Source organism: Paroedura picta, chromosome 8 (genome assembly GCF_049243985.1).
Source record: "Paroedura picta isolate Pp20150507F chromosome 8, Ppicta_v3.0, whole genome shotgun sequence".
Lineage (NCBI taxonomy): Eukaryota > Metazoa > Chordata > Lepidosauria > Squamata > Gekkonidae > Paroedura > Paroedura picta.
The window spans coordinates 99,382,732-99,399,448 of NC_135376.1; positions in this window are offsets into that span (position 1 = coordinate 99,382,732).

The window sequence follows — 16,717 nt, forward strand, 5'->3', positions numbered from 1 at the left end:
CTCCCAGCTGTACAACTGTGATTTGAGTAATTCATTATATAACTCCTTACCATGATATCATGATGCAAATAGAATCTAAATGTGAATGGTATTATTGTATACCTAATATTCCCTAAAATTCTGAAAAACTCAAATTAGTATGTATATAATATTGTAGCACATTCATTGCATACATTCCATTTCATTCTGAAATACACATATAGTTACATCTCACTACTATGTCAACAACCATTTTTAGTAATTATAACCTGTTTCAATAGAGCCTCTTGTGGCGCAGAGTGGTAAGGCAGCCGTCTGAAAGCTTTGCCCATGAGGCTGGGAGTTCAATCCCAGCAGCCGGCTCAAGGTTGACTCAGCCTTCCATCCTTCCGAGGTCGGTAAAATGAGTACCCACCTTGCTGGGGGGTAAACGGTAATGACTGGGGAAGGCACTGGCAAACCACCCCGTATTGAGTCTGCCATGAAAACGCTAGAGGGCGTCACCCCAAGGGTCAGACATGACGCGGTGCTTGCACAGGGGATACCTTTACCTTTACCTTAACCTGTTTCAATAGAATCTACCTTCATGTGGATGGTCTTATTACAAACTAACTTCCTTACAATTCTGAAACCCACAAATGTTTAGGTTGTATATACCCTTAGCGATGTTGCCAAAGGATTGTAGCTCATTCATTACATACATGTGCTCCCAGCTGTACAACTGTGATTTGAGTAATTCGTTATACAACTCCTTACCACGATATCATGATGCAAATAGAATATAAATGTGAATGGTATTATTGTAAACTACCTAAAAGTCCCTAAAATTCTCAAACACTCCAATGTTTAGGATGTATATAATATTAGTAGCACATTCATTGCATACATTCTATTTCATTCTGAAATACACATATAGTTACATCTCACTACTATGTCAACAACCACTGACTCCCGTTTGGGGCATCAGCTATTTCATTAGTGGCGCCCGGGACATGACGGGCCGCAAACGAGATGTTGCTCCCCAAGCAAACCCTGACTAGCTTCCTCACTAAACACATTACCCCGGGGGGATTTGCTCGATTGCCGATTTATAATGCGCACAACCGCTTGATTGTCGCACCAAAACAAAACTTTGCTGTCCTGAAATAGGTCTTTCCAAACAATAACCGCCGCCACTATAGGAAATAACTCTAAAAAGGTGAGATCCCGGAGGATAGGGGACCCTACCCAATCCTGTGGCCACCTTTCAGCAAACCATCGGTTACGAAAGAAAACCCCAAACCCCAAACTGCCAGATGCATCGGATTGCACTTGAAATGTTTCTGGAGAGACTGGCGTCTGCCAGATAGAAACACCATTAAAACTTGCCAGGAAGTCATGCCACACACGTAGATCTTCTTTCAGTGACCGTAATAAACATAAATGATGGTGTGGCGCCCTGATGCCCGCCATAGCTCTAGCCAGGCGTGCACAGAAGGCTCTACCAGGTGCAACAGCCTTACAGGCAAAGTTTAAGTGTCCCAAAAGACTTTGCATTTCTTTTAAAGTGCACTAATGCTTCACCAAAAGATGCCTCAGGAAAGCCCTTAGCGCCAGCACTTTTTCTTCTGGCAATTTGGATAAACAAGCCACCGAATCCAACATAATACCCAAATAGGTCAAACAGGAAGACAGGCCAAGAATCTCGAAAGTGGCACCACAATAAACAAAAATTCTCCGGATGAACCGGCAAAAGTCTAAAGGCCGAATGAATATCACACTTAGCGAGTAACACCCCGGGACCGCATTCCTTGACCAATGATATTGCCTGGTCTAACGATGCGTAGGTGACTGAGCTGAGCTCAGGTGCAATCCTGTCATTCACTGACGTACCTTTTGGATAGGACAAATGGTGTATTAATCTAAATTGTCCCGGGGCCTTCTTGGGGATTACCCCCAATGGAGACACTCTCAAATTTGTTAGGGGTGGCTTAGGGTATGGGCCAGCCATGCGGCCAGCCTGGCACTCTTTCCGGATCTTGTCCGCCACCACTTCAGGCATTTGAATGGCAGACTTAAGATTTGGGCTACTAGTAGCCTCCCGTTTTCCCTCGTATGGTATGCGAAAACCCACCACAAGTCCGGAAGCCAGGTACTCCGCTGACTCCCGTTTGGGATTGTCCTGCAAGAGCGCCAACAGGGCGGCAACATTTACGGGGGAAGTAGCCAAAGTGGTAAGTTCCAAAGGGATTTCATTCTGCTTTTTGGGTCCCCACTGCACTTGAGTTCGCCGATCCACTCCCCTTCTTGGCGATGGATCGGCCGGATCGAAAGGGCCGACTCGTACCCTGTCGATTGCAATCCTGTTTTCCATGCCCTTCCCCACAAGCTTCACAGCTGTGTTCAAATCTACAGCGGCGACGTTGGCAGGACCCTTTTTGGAAATCCCAACATAAGCCTTTTACCTCCCTCCTATCACTCGACCAGCGACGCTCAGACTCATATCTCTGGACATACTTTAACCATCCATGAGTCCCTCTCCCTTAAATCCCATCTGGCTTGCGCATTGTTGGATGCTTTTCCCCTGGCTTTTGTGTCGTACATTATTGCAGGCTCATCGCCCGATAAAACCATGGCCTCCATAACATTACTGAAGTGCCGGATCAGGTGCCAATCCCGTTCAGGGAAGGCCCCGGCAACTAGGCACATATATTCTCCATACCCCCTAATCCAATTTGTAAAGGTTCTCTCAACCCCCATGCGATCCCTGTGAGGCCGCCTTTTCTTTATACCAGTTTTGGGAGCGTCATCATCAGGCCTCACAAATTCAAAAACATCAACATAATAACCCAACAGGGCTGCATTCGCAGCTTTTTAAACAGATGAGTGCCATGTGGGTCATCCCCCGCTGGAAAACCAATCGGGGGTTGAGTTGGCTTTCCCACCCATGCTCCCTCCTTAGAGTATACTCTGGATGCTTCCCGAAAACTTGCAAGCCATGCCGGGATGCCCGGCACCATGGCCCCTTGAAGCCAATATGCAACGTCCTTTTGGCCCACTACCATCTCATCCTCGGAAGATGAGGACTTACTAGATGAGCTCGCCACAGAGCGCCTGCCATGCCCATGCTTCCTGCGCTTCCTGCCTCTTGGCTCGGCCAGGACGCTATCACCAGTCACCCGCAATGCTTGCCGTGGAACAGATGCCCCAGGAACAGGTGCCGTAGTGGCAGGCAGAACATGCCCTTCATCGGATACAGTACCCGAGGCCCCAATCAATGGCGACGGAGCTGGAGCTTGATTCACCTGCCCCACCCCAGCCACCTGGTCAGTAGGAGCCAACTGCTGGCTTTGAATAATAACATTTGACTGCCTGGAAGCGCCGGGCCCCTGGTGAGCTGAAACTGGCTCGCCTAATGGGACTGAGCTCACAGCCCCCCCCCATGCCCTGGGTTGCAAGTAACCGCACCCCAGGACTTCCCAGCTGTTGACCTGCCAAGGACCCCTGCAAGTATGGCTGGGGCCAATTTGCCCTGCATCCCCACCCCAGCCCATGTGGTTTGCAAACCCCAATAGGGACACGTAGCCTAACTCCCCATCATGGCCCAACCAGACTGGGCTCCCCCAAGCTGGGCTCCCCCAAGCTGCACCGTGCCTTGGCCAATCGATGGGCACCATTGGGCGGGGGTTGAATTCCCCCACCCTTGCCACCAACCACCACCTGGACCCTCTGATGAGGGAGCAGACTGTCTACTTTCACTGGACTGAAGTGGAAAAACTTGGGTCTGGCCACCTTGTCTTGCCCCTGTCAGAAGGGCTGGGCCCCCCGCAGCCTGGGCTGTACCCCCCGGGCCATCAGCCAACACACTGGCCACAAGCTACCACTGTGGCTGAAGTGACAGTTGCTGAAGGGGGAATCCCACTAGCCAGTTCTTGTGCCCTGCGAGAGGCTCTCCCGGTCCCATATCGAGACAGCTCAGTCCCTGCTCCCCTCAAGCCTCTGGCTCCCTGATGTCCTATAGCCGAGGCCACGAGCATCTGAATAGAGGCAGCACGCCGCCACGCGGCTGAGCTTGCGCCCACCCTCTGAGCGGCCCCCTGCCTCTCCCTCGGGCTAATTGAAGGCGAGCGGCCCAACGCCCAACGGCCCATAGGCCGCGTCTGTTCAGATCAGGCCGCTGCGCGACATCCCGGGGCCATGCTCTGTCCGCTTATTCTGCCCGTTTTTTTTTAAATTCTATTCAGGCCAATAAGCTCTCCCCAGGCTTTTTTTTTTTTTTTTTAGTTTACGGGCCGCTGCAAGTGCCACAGCCGCAAAACACTGTGAGGTTTTTTCTTTTTAAACACTCGGGTCTCCTCCCACATAAATTCCCTCCCTGGATTCCTCTCACGCTGGGCCTAGAGCGGAGCTCTTAAAGCAGCTCCAATCGTGGCGGCAGAGAACCGGGAAAGACGCAGAAGCCTCTCAGCCGCTTCCCAAATAAGGCACGGGCAGAGGAGGCTGGGAAGAACCGAAACGGCCCCCACCTTCCCCAGCCGTCCTCCGCCGCGCTGCCGGATGCCGCCCCTTAAATACCCTTAGCGATGTTGCCAAAGGATGGTAGCTCATTCAATACGTGCACCCAGCTGTACAACTGTGATTTGAAGAATTCATTATACATCTCCTTACCATCGTATCATGAAGCAAATAGAATCTAAATGTGAATGGCATTATTGTAATATACCTACAATTCCCGAAATATCTGAAACAAATGTTTAGGATGTATATAATATTGGAAGGACATTCATTGCATACATTCCATTTCATTCTGCAATACACATATAGTTACATCTCACTACTATGTCAAGAACCATTTTTAGTAATTATAACCTGATTCAATAGAATCTACCTTGTATGGTCTTATCACAAACTAACTTACTTAAGTTCTCTAGTATTCTGAAACCCAGAAATGTTCAGGTTGTAAATACCCTTAGCGATGTTGCCAAAGGATGGTAGCTCATTCATTACGTACATGTGCTCCCAGCTGTACAACTGTGATTTGAAGAACTCATTATACAACTCCGTACCATGATATCATGATGCAAACAGAATCTAAATGTGAATGGTATTATTGTATACCTAAAATTCCCTAAAATTCTGAAACATTCAAATGTTTAGTATGTATTGGTAGCACATTCATTGCATACATTCCATTTCATTCTGAAATACACATACATTTACATCTCACTACTATATCTTAAACTATGTTTAATAATTATAACGTGATTCAATAGAACTTACCTTCATGTGGATGGTCTTATCACAAACGAACTTAAGTTCTCTAGTACTCTGAAACCGAGAAATGTTCAGGTTGTATATACACTTAGCGATGTTGCCAAAGGATGGTTGCTCATTCATTACGTACATGTGCTTCCAGCTGTACAACTGTGATTTGAAGAATTCATTATACAACTCCTTACCACGATATCATGATGCAAATAGAATATAAATGTGAACGGTATTACCTTTTTAGTAATTATAACCTGATTCAACAGAATCTACCTTCATGTGGATGGTCTTATTGCAAACTAATTTCCCTACTATTCTGAAACCCACAAATGTTTAAGTTGTATATACCCTTAGCGATGTTGCTAAAGGACGGTAGCTCATTCAATACGTGCTCCCAGCTGTACAACTGTGATTTGAAGAATTCATTATACATCTCCTTACCATGGTATCATGAAGCAAATAGAATTTATAGGTGAATGGCATTATTGTAACCTACCTATAATTCCCGAAATATCTGAAACAAATGTTTAGGATGTATATAATATTGGTAGCACATTCATTGCATACATTCCATTTCATTCTGTAATACACATATAGTTACATCTCACTACTATGTCAACAACCATTTTTAGTAATTATACCCTGATTCAATAGAATCTACCTTGTGTCAAACGTACAGAAAACTCACAACAGTCTTCTTAATGAAAGTAAGCTTTATTGGAAAGTACTATACGCTAAGGACTGAAAAGTCAAATCTGACTAGAGTTCAGATTTGTCTCTGCTTATCAATACAAGTCTCCCGCCCAAAACTTGACAGTTCCCAAGGGAGGGGAGACAAGAGAAAAGACATATGTGTAAAGAAAACAGGAATTCATTCCCACAACCTTGAAGAGGTGACAACATTCCCGAGAGCCCACAACAAGATAAGGTTAACATAACAAGACTATTCACTTTTATAGCTAGCAAGACTACAGGGCCTGGAGCAAGCAGGCGCCAAGCGATATAAAGCAATATAACTGACATGGAAGAACTCAAGCTAATTTATGACAGAGATTCTACAATCCTGACACTCTACCCACACTCTACCCACACACATCCTGACACTCTACCCACTCCTTGTCCCCTGAGGGAAAATCCTTCTAATCAACCAAATATTGGAGACGACCCTTGTGCACATGAGAGTCCAGAACCTGGTTGACTTCATAGTGGGTGTCCTTATCGATGTAAATTGGCACCGGCGTAGCTGGTGGGGGGTGCCACACATCCGGAACAGGGGCTTTCTGCAGCAGGCTGGAATGAAAAACCGGATGCACATTCCTGTAAGTTTTTGGCAAAGCTAGTTCTACAGTTACAGCATTGATCAGTTTCACAATAGGAAAGGGCCCCACATATTTGGGACCAAGTTTCTTGGACTTTTGTTGGCAACGTAGGTTCTTTGTGGACAAATAAGCCAAGTCTCCCACTTTCCACGCAGGCGCAGGTGCCCGTTTCTTGTCTGCCTGGCTTTTATAAGCCTGTTTGGCGTCTTTGAGGCTTGAAACGATTACTGGTCACCCGGCACTAATAGTCTCTGCCCATTTGGTGACTTCTGGGGCCTCGGACGAACTTAGCTCCCATGTGGGGGCAGCCACCAAATCAGTCCCATACACCACTTTAAAAGGTGACACCCCCGTGGAGGCATGGGCCCCGTTGTTATAGGCAAACTCAGCTAGTGGCAGCAGGGCAACCCAGTCATTTTGCTGATGGTTGATAAAACAGCGCAAGTATTGTTCAAGGATTTGGTTCACCCTTTCAGTCTGGCCATTCGATTCCGGATGGTAGCCCGATGTCAAAGCTTGCTCCACCCCCAACAGTCTCAGGAGCTCCCGCCAGAACTTGGCAACGAACTGGGGGCCCCGATCCGTGAGCACGCGTCTCGGGATCCCATGTAGGCGTATTATGTGGGTCACAAACATTGAGGCTAATTTGGCCGCTGATGGCAGGCCAGCACAAGGGATGAAGTGGGCCTGCTTGGAAAATGCATCCACTACTACCCAAATGACAGTTTTTCCCTGGCTGGGAGGTAAGTCCGTGATAAAATCCATGGTAACATCGGTCCACGGGCAGGAGGGAGTGGGCAGGGGCTGCAGCAATCCCTTTTTCTTCCCACCAGCAGGTTTGAAGACGATGCAAGTGGGGCAACCCTGCACGTACTTTTCCACATCAGAGCGCAAAGTTGGCCACCAATAATGTCTCCTGACCAGGTGCAGAGATTTTACAAACCCAAAATGTCCAGCGGTTTTTGCATCGTGGCAGAGTTTCAAAACGTCTCCGCGCGCCGCCACCGGGACATAGAGACGCTCCCCCTTAAAAAATAGGCCCCCCTTCTCAGTTAGGTCGGGGTGGAGGGAACTGAATTCAGAGTCCTGCAACACCCCCTTCTGGACCCACCCTCCCGGGATTGAAGTTCCCTGCTTTGTTTGGCTGCGTGTCACTGCGGCCATTCCCAGTTGGGCGGGGGTGAAAACTGTGTCCACCAATGGGTCGCGTTTGCTATTGTACTGAGGCAAGCGAGAAAGAGCGTCCGCCAAAAGTTCATTTTGCCCGGCAGATGCTTGAGAGAGAAGTTGAAACGAGAGAAAAACTCCGCCCACCGCATTTGTTTCGCTGAGAGCGAGCGGGGCTGCTTGAGCGCCTGAAGATTTTTATGGTCCGTCCACACTACAAAGGGAACCGCGGACCCTTCCAACCAATGTCTCCAGGTGGCTAAGGCCAACTTTACTGCGGCCGCCTCCTTTTCCCAAATCGCCCAGTTTCTTTCTGCCCCGGAAAATTTTTTAGACAAATAGGCCAACGGGTGCAATTTCCCATCCTCCCCCTCTTGTAGGATCACGGCCCCCATTGCCACATCCGAAGAATCTACTTGCACGGTGAATTGCTTAGTGGGGTCGGCATGGGCCAGCACCGGTTCAGAGGTAAACAACAGTTTCAGACTCTCAAAAGCCTCCTGACACTGGGGGGTCCACTGGAGTGGGGCGCCGGGACGGCTTGCTGTCTTTCCCCCCTTTTTTGTTTTTAACAAGTCAGTGAGAGGCAGCGCCACTTTGGCGAAACTGGGGATGAACGTTCTGTAAAAGTTTGCGAATCCTAAGAAACTTTGCAACTGTCTCCGCGTGCGGGGAGGTTCCCAGGCCAACAAATCCCGCACTTTGCCTGGGTCCATCTCAATCCCTGCTTGGGAGACCCGGAAACCCAGAAATTCCACCGCATCCCGGTGAAACTCACACTTTGAAAGTTTAGCAAACAACTGATGCTTCCGCAGGCGGCGGAGCACCTCGCGGACCAATTCAGCGTGCTTGCCCACATCCTCTGAATACACCAAAATATCATCAATATACACCAACACCCCCTGATACAATAAATCATGCATAATTTCATTTATCATGTTCATGAACACGCCCGGAGCGCCGGCGAGGCCGAACGGCATGACAGTGTACTCAAATTGGCCCAAGGGAGTATTAAAAGCAGTCAAATATTCGTGCCCCTTTTTTATCCGGACCCGGTAGTAAGCTTCCCTCAAGTCCAGTTTTGTAAAAATCCGTGCCTTCCCCAAGTGACCAAGCAAGTCTTTGATCAAAGGCAACGGGTAGGCATTACAGGTAGAAACCGCATTCAGCCCTCGGTAGTCCGTGCAGAGGCGCAAAGACCTGTCTTTCTTTTTCACGAAAAGAACCGGGGCCGCCAGGGGTGAAGTAGCGGGTCTGATGAAACCCCGGGCTAAGTTTTTGTCCAAAAACTCCCTGAGTTCAGCCATTTCCCTCGGGCTCATGGAATAAAGTTTGGCTTTAGGAAGAGACTCCCCTTTCTTTAACTCAATGGCACAGTCAGTTTTACGGTGGGGCGGAAGTTGGTTACACTCAGCTTCCGCAAACACATCTGCAAAGTCCCGGTACTCTGGTGGGAGAGTCGCTTCCCCTGTGGACCCCACCGCGGCCACGACCCGATCGTTGGGGGGGGGGTTGGGGCCGAACGTGCTGCTTGCAGCCAGGAGAGGAAAACTCCACGGTTCCGGTTTTCCATTTCACCGTGGGATCATGCTCCCTCAACCAATCCAGCCCCAGGACACATGGGAATGCTGAGTGGGGTGCTACAAGGGGCTGAATCTGCTCCCAATGTTTCTTAACGTCCAAGTCCATCGGGCGCGTCTTAACGGTAGCTTCCCCCCCGGGAGCGCATTTCCCATCCAGCTGGGTGATAGGTAGGGGCTCATCCAAAGGCACTCTGCCCACCCCCAGAGTCTCGGCTAGTGTTGGGCTTACTAGAGTCTGGGTGCACCCTGAGTCCACAATGCAGCGGACCCCCACTGTCTTCCCGGACTTGGGGTTGGAGAGGGTTGTGGGCAGGAGTATCAGGGGAGAGTCACTCACCACGCGGTTGCCCCTGTCGGAGGCCTGCTGGCGGGGCGCCTTTACAGCCGACCGTCTTCGTTTCCTGACTGCTCCTCTGCTTGCTCTTCGCCATCCTGGCCACTGCCCTCCTCCGAGTCTTCCACAATTGTCGCGGCACCGGCCGGTACCAGCAGAGACTTGGCGCTTTTCTTCGGGGCCGTTTCTTGGCAGGTGAAGCTTTTGGAGGAGTGCTGCCCGTTGCCTTGGCACCGGTCGCTGTCTTCGAGGGGCATTGCGCGAGGAAGTGGCCAGCCTGGCCACAACCCAAGCACAACCCCTTCTCCATGCGCCGGGTGCGCTCGGTCGGCTCCAGCTTCGCTTTCGGCTTGGCCTTCACTGGCGTAGAGGTGTTTGCTCCTGCCTTCCCAGCAATTCCTTGGAACACCGCGGCCCTTTCCAGGCGATTCTCCATCTCCCCAGCCAGCTGGACCCATCCGGCCACAGTGAGGGGGTCATCCAAAAGGAGGCACTTGCTGGACAAGTCCCCAGAGAGGCCCCCCACGAATGCGTGCACCCGTTGGGGCTCGGTCCAGTCCGGCACCGCTGAAGAAAGCTCTTTGAATTCCCTGGAATATTCGGCCACCGACAGTTTCCCTTGCTTCAGGGCTTTGAGTTTCTTCTCCGCCGTTTCTTTTTCGAACGGCTCCACGTATATCTGGCGCATGGTTCTCAGGAAATGGTTGTAGTTGCGGATGGCTCTTGGGTTGTAACGGTACAAGTCCATGAACCATTTTGCTGCCTTACCCTCCAGGGCCTCCCCCACGAAGCGCACGCGCTCGGCATCATCCTGGAAGGTGAACCCCATGTCCATCATGTAGGCTTGGAGGTGCACCAGGAACGAAGGAAAGGTGGCGGGGTCACCCGAAAATTTGGCCTTGAATTTGTAGGTGCTCCGCATTTCCACTCCTCGGAGGTGGGGAGGTAGTCGACCCTGGCCCCAATCCGCCGGAGCCCTCACACCACGGCCGATGCCTCGACCCACTCCTGCCGCCGCCCTCGCCTCCGCCGCGGCCCGCGCCGCCTCCGCGGCCCGCGCCGCCGCTGCCGCCGCCTCTCACGCAGCCGCTGCCGCCGCCGCCTCCGCTCCCGCAACGTCCGCTGCTGCCGCCGCCGCTCCGTCCGCTGCTCCAGCGCCTTCGGCTGCTCCGGCTCCATCAGCCGCACCCGCACCACCTGCGCCCTCGAGACCGCCGTCTTCTTCCTCCCTTTGCGCTCTCACCAAGGCTGCGGCCTCGGCCTCCGCTGCTGCCTGCATCGCTGCGTCCTCGCGTTCTCGCAGGGTGGGCAGACCTCCTGATCTCCGACCACTGGGTGCGGGGGCACCTCCGTGCACCTCCCGCAGCAGGCGTCGCGTCTCGCGTTGCTCCTCTGGATCCAACCGACCCAAGAGGTCCTGTAGCCAATTGGTCACCTTGTCCAGCTTGTGCTGCAGGTCACGCGTCTCACCGGCGGGCTCCAGCCCGTAGCTAGGCGTTCCTAGCTGATCCGGCCACTGCTCATCCCCCGTCAGGCGGTCATACTTTGATAAACGCCTGCGCTCGGTGATGTGCCTTTCCAAAAAGTCGGCAGGCCCAGGAGTTGCTCCCTCCACGGCTCTGAGCATGGCCGAGCTGTACGGACCCACACCGGCTCCGTCGCTCTGGGAGAGGTCCCAATCCAGGCCCTCTCCTTGTTCTGTATAGGTGTTTCCTTCGCCCTGCATGTTGGCAGGTGAAAGGAGTTGTGAGATTTGACTTAATGTCAAACGTACAGAAAACTCACAACAGGCTTCTTAATGAAAGTAAGCTTTATTGGAAAGTACTATACGCTAAGGACTGAAAAGTCAAATCTGACTAGAGTTCAGATTTGCCTCTGCTTATCAATACAAGTCTCCCGCCCAAAACTTGACAGTTCCCAAGGGAGGGGAGACAAGAGAAAAGACATATGTGTAAAGAAAACAGGAATTCATTCCCACAACCTTGAAGAGGTGACAACATTCCCGAGAGCCCACAACAAGATAAGGTTAACATAACAAGACTATTCACTTTTATAGCTAGCAAGACTACAGGGCCTGGAGCAAGCAGGCGCCAAGCGATATAAAGCAATATAACTGACATGGAAGAACTCAAGCTAATTTATGACAGAGATTCTACAGTCCTGACACCTTGCATGGTCTTATTACAACCTAACTTCCCTACTATTCTTAAACCCACAACTGTTTAGGTTGTATATATATAGCGATGTTGCCAAAGGATTGTAGCTCATTCCTTACGTACATGTGCTCCAAGCTGTGAATTGAAGAATTCATTATACATCTCCTTTCCATGATATCATGAAGCAAATGGAATCTAAATGTGAATGGTATTATTGTAAAGTACCTGAAATTCCCTAAAATTCTGAAACACTCAAATGTTTAGGATGTATATAATATTAGTAGCACATTCATTGCATACATTCCATTTCATTCTGAAATACACATACATTTACATCTCACTACTATATCTTAAACTATGTTTAGTAATTGTAACGTGATTCAATAGAACTTACCTTCATGTGGATGGTCTTATCACAAACGAACTTAAGTTCTCTAGTACTCTGAAACCGAGAAATGTTCAGGTTGTATATACACTTAGCGATGTTGCCAAAGGATGGTAGCTCATTCATTACGTACATGTGCTCCCAGCTGTACAACTGTGATTTGAATAATTCATTATACATCTCCTTACCATGATATCATGAAGCAAATAGAATCTAAATGTGAATCGCATTATTGTAATATACCTACAATTCCTGAAATATCTGAAACAAATGTTTAGGATGTATATAATATTAGAAGCACATTCATTGGATACATTCCATTTCATTCTGAAATACACATACATTTACATCTCACTACTATATCTTGAATTATGTTTAGTAATTATAACCTGATTCAATAGAATCTACCTTGTATGGTCTTATCACAAACTAACTTATTTAAGTTCTCTAGTATTCTGAAACCCAGAAATGTTCAGGTTGTTAATACCCTTAGCGATATTGACAATGAATGTGCTACCAATATTATATACATCCTAAACATTGGAGTGTTTCAGAATTTTAGGGAAATTTTGGTAGTTTACAATAATACCATTCACATTTAGATTCTATTTGCATCATGATATCATGGTAAGGTGTTGTATAATGAATTTTTCAAATCACAGTTGTACACCTGGGAGCACATGTACGTAATGAATGAGCTACCATCCTTTGGCAACATCGCTAAGGGTATTTACAACCTGAACATTTCTGGGTTTCAGAATACTAGAGAACTTAAGTAAGTTAGTTTGTGATAAGACCATACACATGAAGGTAGGTTCTATTGAATCAGGTTATCATTACTAAAAATGGCTGTTGACATAGTAGTGAGATTTCATAATGAAATGGAATGTATGCAATGAATGTACTACCTATATTATATACATCCTAAACATTGGAGTGTTACAATAATACCATTCACATTTAGATTCTATTTGCTTCATGATATCATGGTAAGGAAATGTATTATGAATTCTTCAAATCACAGTTGTACAGCTGGGATCACGTATTGAATAAGCTACCATCCTTTCGAAACATCGCTAAGTGTATATACAATCTAAACATTTGTGGGTTTCAGAATTGTAGGGAAGTTCCGGGAACCCCCCCGGCCCGACGATTACGCGGCTGAGGGCCGGGCGGCCGGAGCCCATGTGGCGGACAGCCGGGAGTCAGAACGACCGGTTGCCCTGCCCCCACTACTTGGGGGAGCTCAGTCTGGTTGGCCGACGATGGGGAGTCACGCTGCGTGGCCCTATTGGGGTTTGTAAACCACATGGCCTGGGGTGGGGATGCAGGCAAATTGGCCCCAGCCATACTTGCAGGGGTCCTTGGCAGGTCAACAGCTGGGAAGTCCTGGGGTGCGGTTACTTGCAACGCAGGGCATGGGGGGGGGCCTGTGAGCTCAGTCCCATTAGGGGAGCCAGTTTCAGCTCACCAGGGGCTCGGTGCTTCCAGGCAGTCAAATGTTATTATTCAAAGCCAGAAGTTGGCTCCTACTGACCAGGTGGCTGCACTGGGGCAGGTGAATCAACCTCCTGCTCCGTCGCCATTGATTGGGGCCTCGAGTACTGTATCCGAAGAAGGGCAAGTTCTGCCTGCCTCTACGGCACCTGTTACTGGGGCATCTGTTCCAGGGCAAGCATTGGTTACAGCGTCCTGGCCTAGCCAAGAGGCAGGAAGTGTAGGAAGCATGGGCATGGCAGCCGCTCTGGGGCGAGCTCATCTCATGAGTCCTCATCTTCCGAGGATGAGTTGATAGTGGGTCCAAAGGACGTTGCATATTGGCCTCAAGGGGCGATGGTGCCGGGCATCCCGACATGGCTTGCAATTTTTCGGGAAGCATCCAGAGTATAGTATAAGGAGGGAGCAGGGGTGGGAAAGCCAACTCAACCCCCGATTGGTTTCCCAGCGGGGCATGACCCACCTGGCACTCATCTGTCTAAAAAGCTGCGAATGCGGGCCCTGTTGGGTTATTATGTTGATGTTTTTGAATTTGTGAGGCCCGATGATGACGCTCCCAAAACTGGTATAAAGAAAAGGTGGCCTCGCAGGGATCACGTGGGGGTTGAGAGAACCTTTACAAATTGGATTAAGGGGTATGGAGAATATATGTGCCTAGTTGCCGGGGCCTTCCCTGAACGGGGTTGGCACCTGATCCGGCACTTCAATAATGTAATGGAGGCCATGGTTTTATCGGGCGATGCGGTTGCAATAATGTACAAGACAACAGCCAGGGAAAAAGCATCCAACAATGCACAAGCCAGATGGGATTTAAGGGAGAGGGACTCATGGATGGTTAAAGTGGGCCCGTATGTCCAGAGACATGAGTCCGAGCGTTGCTGGTCGAGTGGTAGGAGGGAGGTAAAAGGCTTATGTTGGGATTTCCAAAAAGGGTCCTGCCAGCGTCGCCGCTGTAGATTTGAACACAGCTGTGAAGCTTGTGGGGAAGGGTATGGAAAACAGAATTGCATTCGACAGGGTACAAGTCGGCCCTTTCGATCCGGCCGATCCACCGCCAAGAAGGGGAGTGGATCGGCGAACTCAAGTGCAAAAAGCAGAATGAAATCCCTTTGGAACTTACCACTTTGGCTATTTCCCCCGTTAATGTTGCCGCCCTGTTGGCGCTCTTGCAGGATTATCCCAAACGGGAGTCAGCGGATTACCTGGCTTCCGGATTTGTTGTGGGTTTTCGCATACCATATGAGGGAAAACGGGAGGCTACTAGTAGCCCAAATCTTAAGCCTGCCATTCAAATGCCTGAAGTGGTAGCGGACAAGATCCAGAAAGAGTGCCAGGCTGGCCGCATGGCCGGCCCATACCCTAAGCCACGCCTAACAAATTTGAGAGTGTCTCCATTGGGGGTAGACCCCAAGAAGGCCCCGGGACAATTTAGATTAATACACCATTTGTCCTATCCAAAATGTACGTCAGTGAATGACGTGATTGCACCTGAGCTCAGCTCGGTCACCTACGCATCGTTAGACTAGGCAATATCATTGGTCAAGGAATGCGGTCACGGGGTGTTACTCGCTAAGTGTGATATCCAATCGGCCTTTAGACTTTTGCCGGTTTCCTCCGGAGGATTTTTGTTTATTGGGGTGCCACTTTCGAGATTCTTGGTATGTGGACAAGGCCATTGGTATGTGGACAAGGCCATTCTGAAATACACATATAGTTACATCTCACTACTATGTCAACAACCATTTTTAGTCATTATAACCTGATTCAATAGAATCTACCATGGATGGTCTTTATAAACAAACTTCCCTACAATTCTGAATCCCACAAATTGTTAGGTTGTATATTCCCTTAGCGATGATGCCAAAGGATGGTAGCTCATTCATTACGTACATGTGCCCCAAGCTGTGATTTGAAGAATTCATTATACATTATACATATATAACCTGATTCAATAGAATCTACCTTCATGTGGATGGTCTTATTACAAACTAACTTCCCTACAATTCTGAAACCCACAAATGATCAGGTTGTAAATACCCTTAGCGATGTTGCCAAAGGATGGTAGCTCATTCATTACGTACATGTCCTTTCAGCAGCACAACTGTGATTTGAGGAATTCATTATACAACTCCTTACCATGATATCATGGATGCAAATAGAGTCTAAATGTGAATGGTATTATTGTATACCTATAGTTCCCTAAAATTCTGAAACAGTCAAATTAGTATGTATATAATATTGTAGCACATTCATTGCATACATTCCATTTCATTCTGAAATACACATATAGTTACATCTCACTACTATGTCAACAACCATTTTTAGTAATTATAACCTGTTTCAATAGAATCTACCTTCATGTGGATGGTCTTATTACAAACTAACTTCCCTACAATTCTGAAACCCACAAATGTTAGGTTGTATCTACCCTTAGCGATGTTGCCAAAGGATTGTAGCTCATTCATTACATACATGTGCTCCCAGCTGTACAAGTGTGATTTGAGTAATTCATTATATAACTCCTTACCATGATATCATGATGCAAATAGAATCTAAATGTGAATGGTATTATTGTATACCTAAAATTCCCTAAAATTCTGTAACACTCCAATGTTTAGGATGTATATAATATTGGTAGCACATTCATTGCTTACATTCCATTTCATTCTGAAATACACATATAGTTACATCTCAGTACTATGTCAACAACCATTTTTAGTAATTATAACCTGATTCAATAGAATCTACCTAAATGTGGATGGTCTTATTACAAACTAACTTCCCTACAATTCTGAAACCCATTCTGTAACTCATTCATTACATACATGTGCTCCCAGCTGTACAACTGTGATTTGAGTAATTCATTATATAACTCCTTACCATGATATCATGATGCAAATAGAATCTAAATGTGAATGGTATTATTGTATACCTAAAATTCCCTAAAATTCTGAAACAACCTGTATTAACAACCTGAACATTTCTGGGTTTCAGAATACTAGAGAACTTAAATAAATTAGTTTGTGATAAGACCATCCACGTGAAGGTAG